This window comes from Pinus tabuliformis, chromosome 7 (genome assembly GCF_031772625.1).
Source record: "Pinus tabuliformis cultivar Carrire ecotype Pingquan chromosome 7, CPIR1, whole genome shotgun sequence".
NCBI lineage: Eukaryota > Viridiplantae > Streptophyta > Pinopsida > Pinales > Pinaceae > Pinus > Pinus tabuliformis.
Window position 1 is genome coordinate 1,646,514,504 of NC_142293.1, and position 7,304 is coordinate 1,646,521,807.

The 7,304-nt window shown below is 37.3% G+C and overlaps 1 long non-coding RNA gene across 1 annotated transcript; it reads left to right on the plus strand.

Moving 5' to 3' along the window:
* Positions 1-2,558: 2,558 nt before the first annotated feature.
* Positions 2,559-7,080, plus strand: LOC149254714 (uncharacterized). The gene is made up of 2 exons (XR_016267188.1): positions 2,559-3,639; positions 6,989-7,080. It is a non-coding gene; the product is annotated as an uncharacterized LOC149254714 (long non-coding RNA).
* The last annotated feature ends 224 nt before the right edge of the window (positions 7,081-7,304 follow it).

The window sequence follows — 7,304 nt, forward strand, 5'->3', positions numbered from 1 at the left end:
TTCCTTCCATACCCTTGGGGCAGGTTGGATAACTGCTAATGCCATGTATGTCATGTTTGCAACCGGGGGAAATTCTTTTTCAGATTCATAGCTCTCTATTGCATGAGAACTTTTGGTTCCTGACATTAAATCATTCTTTGTTGTTGCTACTTCAATCACTGCAAGATTTGGTGTGACTTCCATCTCTATATTATGATTGAGATCTGTGGTTTGTGGAGGGAGCTCGTCCTATGCGGCAATTTCAGTCATTCCCTCGTTATCTTTGCTAGGGGGTGGTCCTTTAGATCCACCTCTTCTTCATTATTTCAAAAAGGGGGCTCAAATGGTTGCCAAATTTTTGTCTTAGCTCGCGACACTTTCTTCTTTTTTGTTGGTTTTTTGGCCAGGGGGCATGTATCTTGCAAATTTCTTATTTGGTTGCATACACGACATCTAAAGACCGTATTTTTGTAATCAAGACTTTCTGTCCATTGGAAATGCTTGTTTTTCAATTGGATGTGATCTGACAACCCCTTGCTAAGGTCGATCTTCACACATATGGGGGTGAAGGTGAAAAGCCCCTTTGTTATTCTCTCACTTTCTATTTTTATGAATGCCCCTAATGCATTTCCAATATCTTCAAGAACTAGGTGATGCCAAAAGGGAAGAATGTGGTTTGGCAAGCGAACCTAACACATGCATTTTTGGGACTTCCATGGTGGATGAGTCGAATTCTGAGAATTAGGGAGTAGTGAATAACCTAACTCTTCCCTAGAACCACAACAATTCCTCTAGATTTGTTTAGTAATCTGCTTTTAAGAAAGGGTGTAGTATGAATAAACCCTTTGAGCAAAGGTAGATGTCACATTCTTTGGTCCAATTGGTGTAGATCCACTGGTAAAGGTCTTCATTTTTAGGCTAGAAATTGTTAAATCTACAAAATACAACCTCTTCGTGAAAATATGAGAACATGTTTTTTACCTATGGATTCTTGATCTCTATATGTGGGTACTCCTTCTTCTTTTCTATTATGTAAGTCCCAAGCAGAGTCCCAAATGAGGCGTTGGCTTTAGCTTGTCTTGCATCAGCTCTGATTGCTTCTTTGTAGGAGATTGATGGACGAGGTCCTGTTTTGCCACGCAATCCTGAGACCAAGGAAAGAGTGGAGCCTCTGTTTATCTTATAGTCTTTGAGAGTCCTCTTGTCTTGTAACAATTTTCCTTTTGAGATGAGCTTTTGCTATGTTATTGAGAGCCCCACATGCCGCTGAATCTTGGTTTTGAGGCTTTCCACTAGTTCCTCATCCATGACCCAAATAAGTATGGATATGCCTACTAGGGTTTTTGAGAATACCTAGAAGGTTCCATTTTTCTTTCTGCATGCTGGGGATTGGACTACTTTTGCGCTGGGAGAGTGCCTCTTGTCCTCAATCAGGATTTCCTTCAATCCATGGGCTGTAAATAGTGGATTGAGTCCTCCTTTGTACTTGAGGCTCTTCCAACCTAAAATTAAGTTTGATATGTAGGCGCAAGTGTGAGATTCTTGTGCGTGGAAGGGGGAAAAGTCGATAATTGACCCCGCAAGGCATGCATGACACGACCACCATGGACCATCCATGTCACCGCCATAGTTTTGAGCTTTGGAAGCCGATCTGGGGCTCTATTCCTTCTTTGTAGGCTCAAAAGAATCCCTGACATAAGTTTTTTTAATAAACCATAACAAATGCTTACCATCATGGGACAATTGCGAAAGATAGTAGGATTTGGACCCTCCTGTAGTATAAAAGACCAAGATCACCCTTCGATTGTCGCCCCACATGTTGAGGAGGGGTGAGGAGGGGTTCATCTTCACTCTAATGCCAGTCTTTGCTACATCTCACGGATATGAGATGCTTAGTGACGTTGAGTAGAGTGTTGCAGCGAAACCTAAACCTACTACAACATGAGACCTCCATTTTTCCTTTTCTCACAACTACGCTAATTATACGATAATTCAAATTCATTTATTTATTTTAAATATATTTTAAATAACAATAAATTAAAATAGTACAAAAGTAACACTAAATTATTTCTTATATTTAATTTATTAATTTGAAATTATAAAAAATAATAAATGGTAAGCAATTTACCCTAACCTATCCATTCTTTCTATTTCTTTTTCCCTACTATATTAAGTGTACATTTCCTCTCATTTTTTAGTAATTTTTTGGGATTTTTCCTCACTATATTAAGTGTACCTTTCCTCTCATTTCTTAGTACTTTTTTGGTTCTTTTCCCCACTATATTAAGTGTACATTTCCTCTTATTTCTTAGTAACTTTTTGGAAATCTTACACTTGTTAAATTTAAAGATTTTAAGTGCTCTTAAACGATGAATCCATTTCCACTATAAAAAAAACAATATTCAAACACTCTTACCATTAATTAAAAAAAAAAAACTACCAAAAAAACAAAATTCAAAATTCCCAGATGTTTAAGCTGTCCGAACTAATATGTTCCTCGTTAGACAACTCTTTATTTATAAGCCATCCCAAAATCACTTTTGCTCTCGACAACACAATTCCCTTTCCGTAGTGTAGTGTTGGAAGTATCCTATGTATCCTTGGGAATCTACGCTTGTACACCACTAATCCTTCTTCTCCAATCTTGGATTTTCAACAGATCGACGGCCACGATTCACTTCTACGGGAGTGGCAGTGCAAAATCTTGGATTCTCCCACCCATCTGACATCCATAATCTTGGATTTTCAACAGATCGACGGCCACAATTCACTTCTACGGAAGTGGCAGTGCAAAATCTTGGATTCTCCCACCCATCTGACATCCATAATCTTGGATTTTCAACAGATCGACGGCCACGATTCACTTCTACGGGAGTGGCAGTGGAGGATATATGATAAGCCCCCCTCTACCCTTTCTGCCATATTCTCCCCGTGGCAGCAGAAATCTATTCACTCTTTTGTTAGGGTTAGGGTTTCTCTGTATAGGATTTGTTCTTTTTCTGTAGGGCTTCTCTTTCTGCTGCAAACCCTTGTATTTTTATTCTGTAGGGTTTCACTTTCTGCTGCAAACCCTTGTAATTTTTTTTTCTTCCCCTGTAGGGTTTCTCTTTCTGCTGCAAACCCTTGTAATTTTTTTTTTCTTCCCCTGTAGGGTTTCTCTTTCTGCTGCAAACCCTTGTAATTTTTTTTTCTTCCCCTGTAGGGTTTCTCTTTCTGCTGCAAACCCTCATATTTGAAGGTTGGAAATTTATTGAATCTGGGCACTGAAGTCCAAAACAGTGGGCATGCATTCCATTGCAGCGAGCAAGTGTTAGCCTCTCCCAAGGATTTGGTACTGGGGTTACCTCACAGCCTGCACAACCATCTATCTTTGAGAGAGGTCAACTCTTTCTTGCAGCGATGTTATGAAGAATCTATTTAATTGCAGCGATGTAATGAAGAATCTATTTAATTGCTTTGTAGGAGTCACGCCAATAAACCCAATCCAGGAGAACCAGTCGTCTACAGGATCCAATTATACACAGTTCTACTGAGTGGCTGCACCCAGTCAGTTCGCTGTTCCAGTGTTCAAATATGAAGGGGCATCGATTGCCTACGAGGAAAGGGCCGGATCCTTATCATCTCTTTGGGTAGTGGAAGTCCTGTATTCCCGTTTTACAAGTAAGGCTTTATCAAGAAGGTGAAATCCAATGAAACGCCTGTATGTTACCAGATTTTATCAGATGCAGAGAAATTAGGCCATTTTCTATTCTCATTACCAAATATCTACAAGCTGTCAGGTTTTAGTAGGCGCAATCATTTTTTTCGCGTTTTCTTTTACTTAGACTTTCTGGGGAGTACATTTGATTTGTATGCAAGGTAGGGGTTCGAAAGTCTACAGGTTAGTAAAAAAAATAATGTTTTTTTTTCGTTGTCTTTCTTGTTTTTTTTCGTTGTCTTTCTTGTTTTGCCCAGCAATCTACCTATTTAGTGGGAAACGTATTTGAAATGGCAATGGAATTGCTGTATATTGCAGGCAGGTGAATCATGGCCTCTGAAGGGCTTTTGGGCTCTTTTCTATGGGAACTTGCTTACCCCACAGACTCTGCACACTTGTTACACATGAATTTTGTTTTAGCATGTTTAACCCATTTCATTACGTGCATCTCACTTTGCTGCCCTTCCATACTGCAATCAAATGCATTTAACGTCTGTTATGCAACATTATAATGTCAGAGCCATCAGGTTCGTAGTATTTCAAACATGCAAAAATTGCACCATTTCTGGCAACTCTTTCCAGTGTGTTTTCTTCTGTATCTAGGGATTGTAGAACTGTCAAATAACAACTCAAGCGTTCACAGTTTTGCCTGCCTTGGCGGGTTTTGACGCTTATCGATTGATCCATGACCTTGCATTTTGCATTTTGCCCAGATTCTGTTGGAGTTTCTAACAAATGTGCATTTCGTTGCATGTTTAGTTGAGTTCCTTGGTTTCAAAACATGCAAGACAGAAATTTAATTGGAAACTTCAGAAGGGTCATCCCCGGGGCAAATCCTGGAGGGACAACTTTAAAGGGGTGATTCCAGTGGACAAGTCCTGTAGGATCCATGTCACATAATATCTGTAATCTTGTGCTGTGCTTTTGTATTTTCTGTTCAGCTTCGAGATGCCTTTGGGCGGTTGTCTTGTTGAATGCATTGCACGTTACATCATTTTTGTAATTTCGTAGATGTATTTTCTATTTTTTGTTCAGCTTGGAGATGCCTTAGCAACACTTATGTATCTAGAGGTCTCGGCCCTTTTGTTCACTCTTTTTTCTTCTCTGTTTAAAATTTGTTTTGAGTGTGTTTTTCTTTGATCAGCGGCATCGTGATTTGGAAGTTTGGTTAGCTGTGAAGTTATTTCGATTAGTTTCAGCCCTCTTGTCAATTTATTTGATCAGTTTTAGCCCTCATTGCTATTTTTTGCCTGCGGTCTGTGTACGGCAGGATGTTTTCGGCTCTTCTACCTTGTAGGCATCCGAGACATCAGATTCTACTGTTTACTTGTTGCAGATTCTTGCCAATGGGCCATGCTTTTGCAGCACATGGTTGTATCCTCTCGATATGTCTAGTTGAACTTCCACTCATGTTCATGTTTACAATGAATGATGTTTATCCTCAACCCATTATGCTACGAGTTATTTATTCTGTGGACAAGCCTAGTTACTTTTAGTGAAAATTATGTTCCAAATTCAGTGCAACTTTGTCTAGGGTTATATTCTGTCCAGACAAAATGGAACTTTGTTCATAAAATACCGATTTATTGGTTTTGTTCCATTCTGAAAGACCCAAAACTTTGAAACTTCAAAATATAAGCAAATCAAGACAGAACACTAGATCTTCGGAAAAATAGATTCACCATAAACATGGTGTTTGTTTAGGAATTATTGGACTCCATTACTTTGTACCCTTACACATGGAAAATAATGGACTCCATTACTCTGTACCCTTACACATGGAAAATAAAAAGTAAATATTATAACACACCAACTTCAATGCAACAACTTTAATACAATACTCTGTACCCTTACACATCTTCAATACACAATATTCTGTACCCTTGCACATCTGTACCCTTGCACATGGAAAATAAAAAGTAAATATTCTAACACATCAACTTCAATACAATACTCTGTACACCCTTACACATTGAAAATAAAAATAAATATTCTAACACATCAACTTCAAAGCAACAACTTCAATACAATACTCTGTACCCTTACACATGGACAATAAAAAGTAAATATTCTAACACATCAACTTCAATGCAACAACTTCAATACAATACTATGTACCCTTCAATACAATACTCTGTACCCTTACATGAAAAATAAGAAGTAAATATTCTAACACATCAACTTCGAAGCAATAACTCCAATACAATACAATACCCACAACACGGAATAAGTACATAGCATAGTCATTGCGACAACTTCAATACAATACCCACAACAAGGAATAAGTACATAGCATAGCCATTTAAGAAGGCCAATCTGGTGTATCCACTTGTTTTTTTCCAATGGGAAAAAATCCGTAGTTTAACCCTTTTAACTCTTTTAAAAGGAAAAAAAACCGCAGTTTAATTTAACTTTTAAAAAAGGGAAAAACCCATAGTTTAATTCAACTTTTAAAAAAGAATTAAATTACATTTTGTTAGCCATTTAAGAAGGCCAATCTGGTGTATCCACTCGTTTTTTTCCAATGGGAAAAAATCCGTAGTTTAACCCTTTTAACTCTTTTAAAAGGAAAAAAAAACCGCAGTTTAATTTAACTTTTAAAAAGGGAAAAACCCATAGTTTAATTCAACTTTTAAAAAAGAATTAAATTACATTTTGTACATGATTATGCAATTCAAATTAAATTACATTTTGTAGATGTTTATGGCATTTCAAATTAAATTACATTTTGTAGATGTTTATGGCATTCAGTAAGAGCAGTCTATTACATTTTGTAGATTCCTACTACATTTAGGAGTGGTCTATTACATTTTGTAGATTCCTACTACATTTAGGAGTGGTCTATTACATGTTGTAGATGCTTATTGCATTCTCAGTTGGAGTAGTCTATTACATGTTGTAGATGCTTATTGCATTCAGTAAGAGCAGTCTCTTGGCTGATGTTTATTTCAAAAAAATAAAATAAAAGAAAATAACAGAAATCTGTAAAGTTAAGGAAAATAACAGAAATCTGTAAAGTGTGATAGTAATCATTTTAACTTTTTTTTTCTGGATTTTCGTATCCCCTTGTTAATACTATAATGCTTATGAATATTATTTGCGAACACCCACACGGCAATCTTTCTGGTCATTTTTGCATAGGTGAGTTCATTTATGATTGATGACTACTGTTTCATTTTTATGAAACAAGAATCTATACTATAATGCTTATTAATATTATTTGTTAACACCCACAGGGCAATCCTTCTGTTCATTTTTGCATAGGTGAGTTCATTTATGATTGATGACTACTGTTTCATTTTTATGAAACAGTGGAGATCCTCGTTCATGACCGTGAACCCTTAAGTAGATTGATGACCGTGATTTACTACGAGAGCCACTGGTCGCTGAGGATATTTACGGTACTCCAATCCCCGCTTCAACTGGCTTTCCCTTAGGCAGCAGATATCATTTCACTGTTTAGCTAGTGTTAAGGGTGCAAGGGATTTTCACTCTCTGCTATACATCCTCATAATTGAAGGTTGGAAATATATTCAGTCAGAGCACCTGTTTAGACAAAAAATCAAACATTTCATTTCATTGCAGTACGTAAGAATTGGCTCCTCCGAAGCATTCGGTTATAGGGTCA